Below are 16,086 nucleotides of genomic sequence, written 5' to 3'. Positions count from 1 at the left end.
TTTAATACACAAAGAAGAACAGAGTCAAAAACAGATTTTGAGAAAGACTTTTATAAATTGATGAATAATGCGGTCTTTGGTAAGACCATGGAGAACGTGAGGAAAAGACAAAATATCAGACCAGCAACATCTTGGGAACAAGTATCAAAACTGATTAATAGACCGAGTTTTACTAGAGCTGAGGTCTTTACTGAGAACTTTTGTGCGATCCATTTGATTAAAGAGAGTATTGAAATGGACAAACCTATTTATATTGGAACATCAATTCTTGATTTATCAAAGTCATTAATGTATGATAATTTTTATAATAACTTGAGGAAGAAATATCAAAATGATGTTAATCTACTTTATATGGATACAGATAGTTTTATTTTGAAAATTAATACTGATGATGTTTATTCAGACATGAAAAAGGACATCAATATCTATGACACTCGTAATTATAGTCCAGAGAGTGAGTTGTTCTCTTCTAAAAATAAAAAGGTGATTGGAAAATTTAAGGATAAATTAGGAGGAAATGTTATGAGTGAATTTGTGGGATTGAGGTCCAAGGCTTATGCTTATAAATACATTGTGAATAACGTTGAAAAGACTGATAAGAAGTGAAAAGGTGTAAAGAAAAATGTTATTGAAGAAACAATAAACTTTAAGGATTATTATAGCTGTTTAACAACAAAGACAGAAGAGTTTAGAAAGATTAATGGAATAAGAAGTTATAAACATCAATTACATTCAGAAGAGGTGAATAAGAAAGCATTGGGGGCTTTTGATGATAAGAGGTTTATTTTAGAAAATGGAATTGATGGTCTCCCTTATGGTTATATAAGTATATAAGTGATAAGATATATAAGTGATAAGATATAAGTGATAAGATATATATATAAGTGATAAGATATATATAAGTGATAAGATATAAAAGTGATAAGATATAGAAGTGATAAGATAATAGGGTTAGGGATTTTAAGGGGCTACCGCCACCTTTTTTATGAATATATAAATGATAGAACAAAGTATTAACCAGACTAAAGAGTGGAGGTGTAATCAACCTTGGTATATAAATGGAAAACATAACGAATGTGAAAAATATCAAATAAGTCTTATTGAAAAGGGGTAAAAAAAAGTTCACAAAACAAATAAGAGAATTAATTTAAATACCGGTGAGTTGGATGAGCTGGTAAGAGAATTAAATTATTTCCCACACATAAACAAATATTTGTAGGATCATTGTTTGAGTGGTCTGCGAGATGATCTGCCAGTGAAAAAGGACCTGTGCTCAGTGTCAATAGTATAAGAGCCAGAAGGATCATAGGTTCATAAGGCTAGAAGGATCATAGGTTCATAAGGCTAGAAGGATCATAGGTTCATAAGGCTAGAAGGATCATAGGTTCATAAGGGTAGAAGGATCATAGGTTCATAAGGCTAGAAGGACCATGGGTTCATAAGGAGTAGCAGTAATGGGGGTGTTGAGGGAAAGTGAGGGTGAGAGGAAAATTTACATGTAAGTGAATGGAGATTTGGGGGTGTGCCAGGAACAACATTTATTATCTACTCCCGAGTCTCCGCGCACGAGATGGCGCGAATTGCCACATGGCAACCTGAGCTGCGAAGCGGTGGCATACTTCCTCCTCCAGCCTTTCCGCGCTCCACAAGGCCCCGATAAATCTCTCAGGTTCACACAGCACGAAGCGCAGCCTCCTCGAGCCAGGCCAGAACAAAAGAGAGCCAAAAAGACGGATTCTTCCTCGCGAAGATGACTGCCCCGGAGCACTGTTGATCAATCTTTTTCCACAGGCGCTCACGAGCCAAAGATGCGCCACCGCCCGCGACAAAGCCCAGAACCCGAGAGCGATGACGTCTGCGACCACCCGCCACACAGCCAGTACCAGAGAGAGTGAGGAGGGGGCGGGGTTGGTTGGGTGGGCACACCCTCCTTTGACCAGTTTCTCCCTTTGTCCTTGAGGGCCAGTTTTCGATGAAAATGGAGTACTGCACATTGTGCTTTTTAAAAATGATGCATGTTTCACAGTAATAATGATTTATTGATGGTTTTCTAAATTGTCTTTGCAGAGAATCAATTGAAAATGGTTTCTTATTCCAAGTCAAGTTCCCAATTATGTCAAGCAACACCAAGACGTGAGATGCCATACAAGTGCACTGTGTGCAGCAAGGAATTTTCTTGGTTAGCATCCTTGAATTATCAGAGAGTAGAACACGCCGAAGAGAAGCCTTGTAAATTTCCTGTGTGCAGCAAGAATTTTGCTCGTTCATCATTTTTACAAACGCATCAATGGATACACAGAGAAGAGACACCCAACCTGTGTTCTGTACGCAACAAGGCGTTTCCTTTTGCTTCACGTTTGAAAAAGCATCGATGGATGCACACGGGAGAGAAACCTTTCACGTGCACTGTGTGCAACAATGAATTTTCTTGGTTAGCATCCTTAAATCATCAAAAACTAAACCACACAGGAGAGAGGCCTTATAAATGTCCTGTGTGCGGCAAGGATTTTGCTTTTTCATCAACTTTTCAAATACATCAAAGAATTCACACAGGAGAGAGGCCTTATAAATGTCCTGTGTGCGGGCAGGATTTTGCTCATTCATCATCTTTAAAAGTACATCAAAGAACACACACAGGAGAGAGGCCTTATAAATGTACTGTGTGTGGGAAGGATTTTCCTCAATTATCATCTCTAAAAGTACATCAAAGAACACACACAGGAGAGAGGCTTTATAAATGTACTGTGTGTGGGAAGGATTTTCCTCAATTATCACATTTGCGAACACATCAAAGAAAACACACAGGAGAGAGGCCTTATGAATGTCCTGTGTGTGGGAAGGATTTTGCTGTTTCATCATCTCTAAAAGTACATCAAAGAACACACACAGGAGAGAGGCTTTATAAATGTACTGTGTGTGGGAAGGATTTTCCTCAATTATCACATTTACAAAGACATCAAAGAAAACACACAGGAGAGACGCCTTATAAATGTCCTGTGTGTGGGAAGGCTTTTGCTCTTTCATCATCTTCACAAACACATCAAAGAAAACACACAGGAGAGAGGCCTTACAAATGTCCTGTGTGCGGGCAGGATTTTGCTCATTCATCATCTTTAAAAGTACATCAAAGAAAACACACAGGAGAGAGGCCTTATAAATGTTCTGTGTGTGGGAAGGATTTTCCTCATTCATCACATTTACAAACACATCAAAGAAAACACACAGGAGAGAATCCGTATAAATGTCCTGTGTGTGGGAAGGATTTTGCTCATTCATCATCTTTAAAAGTACATCAAAGAACACACACAGGAGAGAGGCCTTATATATGTTCTGTGTGTGGGAAGGGTTTTCATCAATTATCACATTTACGAACACATCAAAGAAAACACACAGGAGAGAGGCCTTATAAATGTATTGTGTGTGGGAAGGATTTTCCTCAATTATCACATTTACAAAGACATCAAAGAACACACACAGGAGAGAGGCCTTTTCCATGTCCTGTGTGTGGGAAGGATTTTGCTCAATCATCACATTTACAAACACATTGTTGTAAAAATCAAAGATACAACATTGTCCAAGAGTAGGTTTAATCGAAATTCGTTCTCGACAGCATCGAGAGAGAAACCAATAAGCATTGTATTAATATTACTCCAGGTGATTACAGGTGCATACAGGTGGTATTACAATAAATGAGCTGATAGTATATATAGCAGAATCGTTACCATTCTATGGAAGCCCAGAGGTGCTATAGAGTTACATTGCGATGATGGATGAACATCTCCTGCCTGCGCTGAAAGGCAGTCTCTTTTATATAGGAGCCGCAGAGGTGCCGCTTAGCGGCAATGAGGAGAATAACATTAGTGTCGTAACTTGGATGACGATTTCATCACACATCAAAGAACTCACACAGGAGAGAGGCCTGATAAATGTCCTGTGTGCAGCAAGAATTTTGCTTCATCACATTTACAAACGCATAAAATGGTACACACAGGAGAGAGGCCTTACAAGTGCTTTGAATGCCTCAAGACTTTTGGTCGGGTCTCACGGTTGAAGCGACATTAAATGATACACACCGGGGAGAAGCCTTACCAATGCTCTGAATGCCTTAAGGCTTTCCCTCATCTCTACAAGTTGAAGCGACATCAAATAATACACACCAGAGAAAAACCTTTCAAGTGCTCTGAATGCCTCAAGGCTTTTATTGACGTCTCAAGGTTGAAGCGGCATCAAATACGACACATCAAAGAGAAGCATTACAAGTGCTCTAAATGCCTCAGGGATTTTGTTTATCTCTCCGAGTTGAAGCAACATCAAATGATGCACAAAGGGGAGAAGCCTTACCAGTGCTCTGAATGCCTCAAGGCTTTTACTCAACTCTTCAGTTTGAAGCGACATCAAATAATACACCGGAGATAAACCTTTCAAGTGCTCTGAATGCTTCAATGCTTTTGTAGACTTCTCCAATTTGAAGTAGCATCAAATAATACACACTGGAGGGATGCCCTACACATGTTCTGTGTGCACCAAGGCATTGTTGTATCAATCCAAGTTCTGTTGTTTACTGATCCGTTCAGTGTTTTTGCTCTTGACTTTTATTCAAAAAGGTGTAGGTAGAGGTAAGGTAGAATTACCTACGTGTAGAATTAAGGTAGAATTAGGTAGAATTACCGAAGGTAATTACCTAATTACCTAATTACTTAAGGTAGATTTAAGGTAAGGTAGAATTATTAATTCAAAAGGTAAGGTAAAACAGAAAATACCGGTCACCTTCTTTCGGGATATGAAAAAACAACTGTCTGAAGAACTGCACACACAAAAGGACAGCAATGTGTGCAACGTACACCATTGGGACATCTGAAAAAATGTCAACATCTGGGTCTCAGAAAAAATCAAGGAAGCATGAACCAAAAGCGATTGGTTGAACATGAGGATGCAGTCCTCACGTGTGACCAAATCATCCCATCAATTGTGAACAGAGAAAACAAAGCATTGCGACAGGACATTGTACTTGTGCATGAAAAGGAAAAGATGGCATTGCTAATCAAGGGGTCAGTAACCAGCGACTTTGATCGAAATAATGTGGAAATCAGGAAATTGACCAAGTAATCAGCATCTGAAAAATGAGGCCAAGAGAACCTGGAAGCTGTAGAACCTGGAAGCGTCTGACAAAATGGCAATGATAAAGAACCTCTCATAGAACTTTAAAACAGTCCCCAGGAATAGTCGGACAAACTAAAAACAATTGGAGGCTGACTGTGGTACAATGACAATCCTGGAAATAATCCTCAGAAGTAAACATTGAGAAGACTTTTTCACAATTTGGATTGTGAAACATGATATTTTACCAAAATGGAGGTGGCTACTTTGAGTGCTGAGAGGACTTCGTTCCACCTTCTGAAAACTGCACATCGATATTCCAACAAACGAGAGAAGCTCTTCTTGTGTTCTGATTCTAATAAGTATTTTCCCATTTATCATGATAAGAAATGCATTGAAGGATAGACAAAGCAAAGAAGCTTTTGCTGGTGTCCCTCATTTGTGGATGGTAAAATGCATGCACCCTGCCAAGCTAAATCCCTAAATAATCAAACTCATTGAGGAAGCAACGGAGCTCTGGAATACCACATTGATATTGCAGCACTGAGACGGAAAAAATCGACATGACAAAATGGGTGCTGACAAAATGGGATTGATAACACCAGAAGTGAAGATACCACATGTGTTCTTCCTGGGTGACTGTCTCTCTCCCTCTTGTTTTGCCTGGCTCTGGACCTCTTGAGCAAACTCATTGATCAAGGACAGGGATACACCTGAACATCAAACAGTATAATGTCCAATGGGTCAGGAAAAGTGACACATCTAATGTATATTAATGATTTAATGTTCTTCGAACCAATCGACGGAGAATTTGCAGAACCATTAAAACTGGTAAAATGGTATTCAGACGACTTGTAAAATGCTGCTAAATGTGCGGAGTGCACATTAATAAGAGGTTGACCAACAAAATTGGACAAAATAAATATCGACCTAAGAACAACAATGCAGGAGCAAGAAAATAAAACATCATGCATGTACCTCAGAGTAGAAGAGTGTGACCAACTATTTCGCAAAACAATTGCGGAAAACAATTGACAGAATATCTGCAGAGAACGAGGCAAATTATAAAAACAAATCTCTTCCCAAGAAATAAAATGGAACTTGAAAACCAGCCCGCAGTGCCAGTTTTCCAACATATTGTTGTAGTTTTGTATTCTCTGGGATATTGAAGCACATACACATAGAGTAAAGCTAGTTATATCGTAGTATTCTGTTTCGCTATTCAGGATATATTGCATTCATGTGAGCAGATATGGGATGAAGAGTGTATGTTAGAAATCCCATTTGTACGTTTCCTCTTTCATACACTCTCTGCATTCATGTCGCATGTTACATGCACCATCTACAGTCCCTCCGCCAAATAATCCTTGCTCACACAGCCTGCCATAGTGAAACCCCCAGCTTCAACACCACATACAGCTGCACCAAATCGGATTGGTGAACACCCGAGACCAATTGACCATCTCGAGGGAGACAGTGCACCAGAACTGTGAAGGCCAATCAACAGTTGTCATCAGGAGTTGGGGTACTGAAACACCAATCAGGTACGAGGGGGAAGGATCTGTCAGCAGGTAAACTCCTCTGACTGACTGGGGGAGAGGGGTGGAGATCTGCAATGTGAGTAGGTGGGTGCAGATTCTAATAAAAAGCGAGGGCCGAGCTCACGAACAAACTACGGGACATGTTACGAGTCACCAGCCCTCCTTGAACCCCGTTCAAATTCTCCTTGTGCATATTCTCAACCGACCAACCTTCATGCATGTTTTCTCTGTATTCCTCTTTCTTCCTTTGTTGTTCACAGTCTGCTTTCCATGTCGTTCCATTTCTTTGTTCACTTTCTTTGATTCTCACGCTTTATTTCTCCTACACTCCAACACCTCTTGCCCCTTTGGACCTCTGCATTGAATCCAGCTTGTTAAGCTGCGCCACCTGAACAGACAAATTCCCGCTTCGCCTTTTGATACTGAGGGTTAGTTAAGCGTCCGTGATACAATGAATTGCTTCCTGCACTTTCCTGCGAAAAATCACATGTAGTTCATGCTGTGTATGAACCATCAGCACATGAAGAAGGCAGTACATCGGGAACAGTGAGGAGTGACCGCGAGCGGAGCGTGATTGGTTTGGACACCAGACAATCATCAGAATTATTGGTGGCACATGCTCATCCGAGTTGGTGCAAAGTGTGAAGGGGCAGAACACACCAGCTTTCTCTCTCTATTGCTCTTATCTCAGATGAATGTGGTGCCAGCTTCCTCACAGAGTTGTGAAGTAATTGTTAAAGTTCAGAGGGCAGGTCTGTCATGTGGATAATGTGGATGTATACATACTCTGCATAATTGTGAATGTAACAGCCATTATTTCTCCCTTTTTAAAATTTGGCTGATTATTGTGTACTAAAAGGCCTTTTCCGAAGAAACTGTGTCCTGATTTATTTTGATTGCGGCATCGGATAACTGAGGGTCAATCGGGGTTTGTAAGCGCTCGAAGCAGTTACTTAACGAGTCGGTCCGCTCGTCCGACTAGTTAAGATTGGTTATGTCATCAACAGCACGGCACCTGCTCATACTCAGGCTTTTTCATGTTTGGTAGCACGACTTTGGGTGTGTGGGATTGGCAATCATCGTTATTTAAAGATACACCATCCTCTCAGAGTTATCCAGAGGCAACGTGCTTCTGTGGCCAAATCATGGACATTCTGAGGAGGATGTGGCAGACATCGAAGACGGCATTCCATTTCAGCCCAGACATGCTCAGCAGCCCTCCGCCATATCAGCCCCACGCAGCACCAGCACTGCATCGCACCATCCCTGTGCAGCACCAACCCCACGTGACCAGCTATGCACAGCATCAGCCCTGCAGAGCACCGGCCCCACATAACAGCAATGCCGTGCATCGTTCAACACCACACCAGCCTGTATGGGCCATTCCGGACCCTAAACCAGCTCAAGCACGTGCAAGTTCCCTGTTGTTGTGCAAGCCCTGTTATTTATTTTTGGTGCCATCGTAGGTTTTTTTTTTTCACTTTCGCTTTGTGCAAATGCCTCCCGACTCATTTGTCCTTTAAGCTCCTGACATGTCTCCATGTCTTTTCATAAACCCCATTTTCATTATTGCATGTTTTCTTGTCTTTTTACTCCCCCCGCATTGTGTCCAAAGTTTGGCATCAGAATGGAGCAATTCTTGGGATTTTGTAAAGGTTAATGAGCAGTTAATTGAATGCAGTGTGAATTTGGTAAGCTCTGCGATCTTCAGGAGTGGCAAAAGCTCCTGGCGGACAGGTGGCATTAGTCAGACCCATTGCCGCGACAACTGGAGTCAGTCGTGATTCTCGGACTCTGGTTCGAGTCTCCACACATCTGTTAAATTTCATAGAGAATCTTTGCTTTCAGATTAAGCATGTACGAGAAAGTGGAATAAATGGTGGAGGTTCACTGAATGACGGACGGTAAGAAACATATTGCTATGATGCAAGCTGGGGCCAGGGTTAGGTGAAGATGTTGGCGACTCCCCTCTGGGTTCTGAGTGGACGAGTCAGGAGGATGGCGTGGCATCGAACCAGGAAAGTATGCTGGTGTGGGTACATGTCAAAATGAAAAAAAAATTGGGGGCAATAATTAAAAGAGGAATGATGGGTTGGTTTGGAGGGGTAAATGAAGATAGGACACAAAAGGGTGAGAGATAAAAGGCAAGCAAAGTTGTTCTTGAAGCATGCGTAGATCAATTGAGGGTTTGCAGAAGTTATGGCTGGCTTATTGTGGATTGAATCGGTACAAGCAGGGGTAGAGAGAGAGAGAACTCCAAGGATGTCAGGAAAAGATGGGGATTTAAATAGCGTGTTAATGTAATGTGTTTAATAAAGTGGTGTAAAAGCTGCTGCAGCAATGGTGGTAAACTCTCAAAAAACAATTCCCCCCGACCACCTTTAAAATCTTAATTTTATTAGTCCCCTGCCCGGAGGGGACTTTAGGTTAACTTTCTGTCTGTCCGTCCATCTGCCCACCACACCTGTGGTTTTTCAGACTTTTTCCCCATAACCTTTAACATATTCAACTGAAACTTGGTACGTTCATGGCTTTATTATGATAATTTGCAGAACACGTTTAGGTTTTGGGGTATTTCCCAAATTTTACACAGAGTTATGCCCTCTTTGGACTCAGAAAACATCACATATTTCAGTGGGTCAATTTCATGGGTCAGACACAATGGGTCATTTTTCCAGACTTTTCCCCCTACCCTTTAACATATTCAAATGAAACTTGGTACTTGGTTTTATTCTGATAAATTACAGAACAAGTTTAAGTTTCAAGGCATTTCATCAATTTTTTTCAATTCCTCATGGCTTTACTATTTAAAATATTGGGACTGGTAGGGACATGTATTGCAAAGCAATTCTCCCTCTTCTTTCAATTGCATTGCATACTTGAACACTATAGAACACAAATCGCCTTTTGGCACTTTCAAACCATTCCGTTTAGCAGTACTTGGACAAAACGTTATGGCATTTGACGTCATCACGACCAATCAAATTTGCTGCTCGCAGACCCCGCCCATGTCCTTGATTCCCAAGACTGCGTGGGATAAGGTGTTCTATGAACTCTGGTTGGGAAGGTTTAACTTTCTGCCTTCCATGGAAGGCTTTGTACACAGATTTTACCTTTTGATGAATTAGCACAGACATATGGCCTGTTTTACATGAAAATGGAGCACATTATGCTTTTTTGTTGTGGTGACATGTTTCACAGCATTAGTGATTTATTGATGGTTTTCTGAATTGTCTTTGCACAGAATCAATTGAAAATGGTTTCTTATTCCAAGTCAAGTTCCCAGTTGTTTAAGAGTGAAGTTTCTTTCAATCAGAACATGACACAGACTTCTTATCGGGAAGTCAACAAATATAGCAGTGTATTGACAAAATTTGAAGGGATTGAAAAGTGCTCTGTTTGCAAGAAAACATTTATCTCATTCAAATCTTTAAAGAGATGGTCAAGCAATACATAGATGTGTGATGCTATACAAGTGCACCGTATGCAGCAAGGAAATATATTGGTTATCATCTTTAAATTACCATAAAGTAAAACACACAGCAGAGAATATAGATTTGAAAAAAGCCAATTTGAATTACAAATTCATTGAATTACTGAATTGAATTGAATTGAATTGAATTGAATTGAATTACAAATTGAATTACAAACAAAAATACAAACAAAGACCTGGAAGGAGGAGTGGGATTGAAGCGAGTGGGGGAGTTTGTTCCAGAGGCGGGAAAAAAGGGGAATAAAAGAGTGAAGGTGAGCAGAGAGCCTAGGTTTTGGCAGTTTAACCATAAGAGGGTTGCTGGCAGATCTTGTGCGACCTTTAGGAATATTTGGGGGACAAAGCACAGAGAGAGCTGGGGGAGCAACGCCGGAGAGGAGTCGGTAGAAGACAGAAAGACCACCAACCTGCCTGCGGTGAGTGAGTGAAAGGCCCTTGGAGTTAGCTTCATCGAGGGAGATTCCAATGATTCTGAAAGCTTTGGTTTCAACAGCGTGAAGTCGAGCTAGGTGTGAGGCAGGAGCACCGACCCAGAGGGGGGAACAGTATTCCATTGAGCTGCGGATGAAAGCCTTGTATGTGGTGAGGAGCTCAGGTGTGCCAAGGAAGGACTTCGCACGACGGAGGATGCCCATTCGGCGACTGGCTTTGGATGCCAGCTTGGAAATGTGGTTTTCCCAAGAAAGATCATGGCAGATAGTGAGACCCAAAACCTTGAGCGACAGAACTTCTTGGAGAGGATTGTTGAGAAACTAGATGGGAGGGTTTTCCAGTCGGTCTTTTCAGAGAGACATTGTAAGAGTGTGGGATTTGTCAGGATTGAAAGACATGTGCCACTTGTTTGACCAGTCTTTGATTTTGTACAGGTCTGCAGAGAGTGAGGAGGCTGCAGACTGCTGATCTGAGGGATGAGGAATGGAGCGGCAGATTGTGGAGTCATCAGCAAAGAGATGGAGAGGATTTTCCAGAGAGTCGGAGAGATCATTGATGAAGACCAGAAAAAGCACAGGGCCCAGAACACTACCTTGCGGAACTCCAGGCAGAACAGGAAGGGGCGATGGGAGAAATCTATTCAGGGCCACACGTTGACTACGACCAGAGAGGAGTGGAGATTTCCATGGATACCATAGGAGGAGAGTTTGGTAAGCAGAGCTGGGTGCCAGACCGTATTGAAGGCACGTGATATGTCAAGGGAGACAGCTGTGATTTCCTGTTTGGCATTTTGGACCTCCATCCATTGTTGAGACAGCAGAAGTTACATGTCCAGAGTAGAATGACCTGGTCTGAATCCAAATTGATGATCGGGGATCAAGCCATTGGAGAAGAGGAAGGATTTGATATCCGAAGCAATGATGGATTCCATGACTTTGCTGATAATTGGGAGCAGGCTGATTGGTCTGTAGTTGCAAGGATCTGTTTTTGCACATTTTTTGTGTAAAGCGGTAATGTTTGCTGATTTCCAAGATGCTGGCAGATGATCTTGAGCAAAAGAGAGGGTGAAAAGAACAGAGAGAGGGTGAGATAGAGCGGCAGAGCAGGATTTTAGCACCCGTGGGCTGATGCCGTCTGGTCCAATTGCAGAATCAGAGTCGAGGTTTGACAAAAACTTCTCCACCTTGTCGGGAGAGAAGGACACAGAGTCCAGGAGCAGTTGGGTTCGACTGGGAAAGGTGGAAACAGAGAGAGATGGGTTTGGGACACAATATTTTGAGGCAAACACAGAGTTGAGGCATTCGGCTTTGTCACGTGCGGTGTCAATTGTGTCGCCATTTGAGGTAAGGGAGGGGACGGAGGGGGAACAAACACCAGGAACGGATTTGACCAGATGCCACCAGGATTTGGAGGAAGGGGACAGGTTTGAGAGTTCATTCTTGAGTGTGGAGAGATAGTGCTTCCTGGCACTCCTGAGGGTCGAGACACACTTGATCCAAGGTTGGTGGAAGGAACTGAGATTGCCTTCAGTTGTATTTGCCTTCCAAGAGGCAAAGGCAAGTTGTTTCAGGGCGACTGGCTCACCACAAGATTCAGTGTACCATGGACGGGAGGAAGGGTAAGACAACTGAAGACGAGATAGGATAAATCTGTGCATGAGAGAGAGCAGTTTGCTTTGGAAGAATTCCCAGGAAGAATTGATGTCAGAGGCAGTAGAGATGGGAGATACAGGTTTTGGTTTTGTGGAGGTTTTACAGGAGATACAAGGCAATACAGGTTTTGTGGAGTTTGTGGAGACAGAAAGTACAAGTCACCTCCTTTTGGGATGTAAAAAACTCATGTCAGAAACAATTGTACACAAAAAGACATGACAGCATCTATAGAGTAATCCTCTGGCACATCTGTAAACATTTCAACATTCCGGTCCCAGAACAATCATGGAAACACAAACCAAACTCGATCCTTGAAAATGAACACATGGTGCTCACGCATGACAAGATGATCCCATCAAGTGTGGACATTGCAAACAAAGCATTGCATCCGGAAATCATGTTCAAACACAAAAAGGAAAAAGCGGCACTGTTGATTAAGGTTTTGTTTCCAAATGACTTTGGACTGAATGCTTCTGAAACCAAGAAAATGCTCAAATACCAGGATCTGAAAAATGAGGTCAAGAGGTCGTGGAAATTGAAGAAAGCTGAAATCGTACCAGTGATAGTCAGAGCAACAGGGATAATCGGGAAAACCCTCACCGAGCACCGAAAAATCATTCCGGGGAATATCACTACAAACGAGCTACAAGTGGAGGCTGTCAGAGGATCAGTGAGGATACCAAAAAGAGCTCTTGTAATGAAGCTATGAGAATGAAGTTTCACAATCTGGTTCATGAATAATGATCTTTTACCAACAAAGGAGGTGGATATTTGGCGTTTTGGGAGAACTTCCTCCCACATCCGAAAACCCACAGACTCAAATGCAATACCCTCTCCTCTGGCAGGGTTAATAATTGGTCATCTATAGATAGTGAACTTAGTGTCGCAGCATAGCAAACCTGTTGTGCATTTTGTGATACAAGCACCAAATTTGGCACAAATGTACATTAATATGTTGCGAACATTTTCAGATATTGGGCCACTTGAAATTCCGTAATTTTTTTTTTCAAATTTTTTCAAATTTCGTAATTTCAAATTTTTCGGGTCACAATTTCGGTCTTCGAGGCCGGCCGATATAGTGGGGCGGCTTAGCCCAAATATTCAAAAGAATTGTGCATTTTGTGATACAAGCACCAAATTTGGCACAAATGTACATTAATATGTTGCGAACATTGTGTGGTCAGCAATGAAGACGAGAGTCTGAATTACATGTATGCAAAAGACCTTGTGAACCAGTGAAGCAAATACACGGGTAAGCATGAATTAAATCTAGGGCATGATATAATTTCCATGATGTTTACCTCTACACTCAATGGTGGAAGGAGGTAATGTTTTGATCCCAGCTTGTCTGTATGTCTGTTTGTCTGTTAGTCCACAAAATTCCAGACAAAGCTTGTAGTAGTGGTAGTTGTAGTGGTAGTGGTGATAACAGAAATTGTTATATAGAACTGAACTTATATTATTATTATATGCAGAAAATAACTTCATTTCTATATGCCCTGCAGTGGACAGGTTAATTGGTTTATGCACTGAAGGGGTCACCCTGGTGTGCACTGCTGTGTTCTGCCTCACTGAGTTGTTCAGGTATGATGTACTCAGCACAAGCTTCCGCTCGGCCCGGAGGTGGGGGTGCGGGGCCTGTCACGGAACGTCAAAACAAACGGCCTGCCGGGGCCGCCCAAAAGTCGGGCGTGAGGGGCGCGTCCACTAATGGAACGCCTCTCGCTTCCCAGATCGAGGGCCACGTGGTCAGGAGAACCTCGTCCCTTCCGGTCACACTTTGCCTATCGGCCGGCCTCGAAGACCGAAATTGTGATGGTGTCACCCGAAAAATTTAAAATTACGAAATTTGAAAAAATTTGAAAAAAAAAAATTACGGAATTTCAAGTGGCCCAATATCTGAAAATGTTCGCAACATATTAATGTACATTTGTGCCAAATTTGGTGCTTGTATCACAAAATGCATAATTCTTTTGAATATTTGGGCTAAGCCGCCCCACTACTACCAGAAATGCCACAATGGAATGACGGGACATGTGCTTGGGATGGGATTCCCAGAGTACAAACGGAAAAAGAAAAGGGGAAACCGACAGAACTTACTGGTGCTGAGCAGGAAATAGAACAGGAAGAGAGGAGAGGAGAGCAGAGGCAGATGGGATTTCAAGTTTTGGCTCCACACTTTTGACTCCACTATCTCTTTGCTGATGACTCCACAGTAGTGTATATATGTTGCTTCTGGGACACTCTCATTTGCCCATTGACTTACATGTTAATTTTCCTCTGAACCTCATTGCCCATTAACACCTCTATTTCTCTCACCCTGTTCTTTACGGAGCTTCTAACCTTTTGACATGCTATCCTTATTCATTGGACAACTTAAACAATGGTCCTTCTACCCTTGTGGACCTGTGATCCTTCTGACCTTATGGACCTTTTAACCTTTTACTCTTAATATCATCTGGTGAATCATCTTTGACCCACTCAAACAACGACCCTACAAATATTTGTTTATGTGTGGGAAATAATTTAATTCTCCGACAACTCTCCTCACCGTCTAATACATTGACAAAAAATATGTTTGAGTTTGGTTCTTTATCAAGATATTTTAACTGAGCTAAAATAAAATGATAAACCTCCCTCAATGTTCTTGTCTGACCTCCTCCTGTGCCACACACCATTTTAAAATTAAAGTATATATTTTCCTGGCAACCATCAAAGTTTTCTGTCCACTCAAAAATATTTCAATTTTTTTTACCCAACTCACCAGTATTTAAATTAATTCTCTTATTTGTTTTGTGAACTTTTTTACCAGTTGCCTTTTCAATCAGTCTTATTTGATATTTTTCACATTCGTTATGTTTACCATTTATACACCAAGGTTGATTACACCTCCACTCTTGAGTCTGGTTGGTACTTGGTTCTATCATTTATATAATAGTAAAAAGGCGGCGGTAGCCCGTTAAAATCCCAACCCCCCCCCCCCCCCCCTTTTTAACTTATCACTTATATACTTATATAACCATAAGGGAGACTATCAATTCAATTTTCTAAAATAAACCTCTTGTCATCAAAAGCCCCCAATGCTTTCTTATTCACCTCTTCTGAATATAATTTATGTTTATAACTTCTTTTTCCATTAATCTTTCTAAACTCTTCTTTCTTTGTTGTTAAACAGTTATAATAATCCTTAAAGTTTATTGTTTCTTTAATAACATTTTTCTTTACACCTTTGAACTTCTTATCAGTCTTTTCAACGTTATTCACAATGTATTTATAAGCATAAGCCTTAGACCTCAATCCCACAAATTCACTCATGACATTTCCTCCGAATTCATCCTTAAACTTTCCAATCACCTTTTTATTTTGAGAAGAGAACAACTCACTCTCTGGACTGTAATTACTAGTGTCATAGATATTAATGTCCTTTTTCATGTCTGAATAAACATTATTCGTATTAATTTGCAAAATAAAACTATCTGTATCCATATAAAGTAGATTAACATCATTTTGATATTTATTTCTCAAGTTATTATAAAAGTAATCATACGTTAATGACTTTGATAAATCAAGAAATGATGTTCCAATATAAATAGGTTTGTCCATTTCAATACTCTCTTTAATCAAATAGATCGCACAAAAGTTCTCAGTAAAGACCTCAGCTCTAGTAAAACTCGGTCTATTAATTAATTTTGATGCTTGTTTCCAAGATGTTGATCGTCTGATATTTTGTCTTTTCCTCACATTTTCTATGGTCTTACCAAAGACCGCATTATTCATCAATTTATAAAAGTCTTTCTCAAAATCTGTTTTTGACTCTGTTCTTCTTTGTGTATTAAAATCAATGTACCCCTTTAACCAATGACTTTGATTG

At 41.0% G+C, this 16,086-nt stretch overlaps 1 long non-coding RNA gene and 1 pseudogene across 1 annotated transcript in view; both read left to right on the top strand.

Moving 5' to 3' along the window:
* Positions 1-16,086, top strand: part of LOC144892287 (uncharacterized) — a 906,753-nt gene that overhangs the window by 55,829 nt on the left and 834,838 nt on the right. The window lies entirely within an intron of this gene.
* On the top strand, positions 2,139-3,584 carry LOC144891954 (uncharacterized; annotated as a pseudogene).

The sequence above is a fragment of the Myxine glutinosa genome, chromosome 5 (genome assembly GCF_964187855.1).
Source record: "Myxine glutinosa chromosome 5, kmMyxGlut1.1, whole genome shotgun sequence".
In the NCBI taxonomy this organism is placed as follows: Eukaryota; Metazoa; Chordata; class Myxini; order Myxiniformes; family Myxinidae; genus Myxine; species Myxine glutinosa.
Note: the sequence above shows the minus strand (reverse complement) of the source record. Positions and strands in the feature narration are given on the sequence as shown.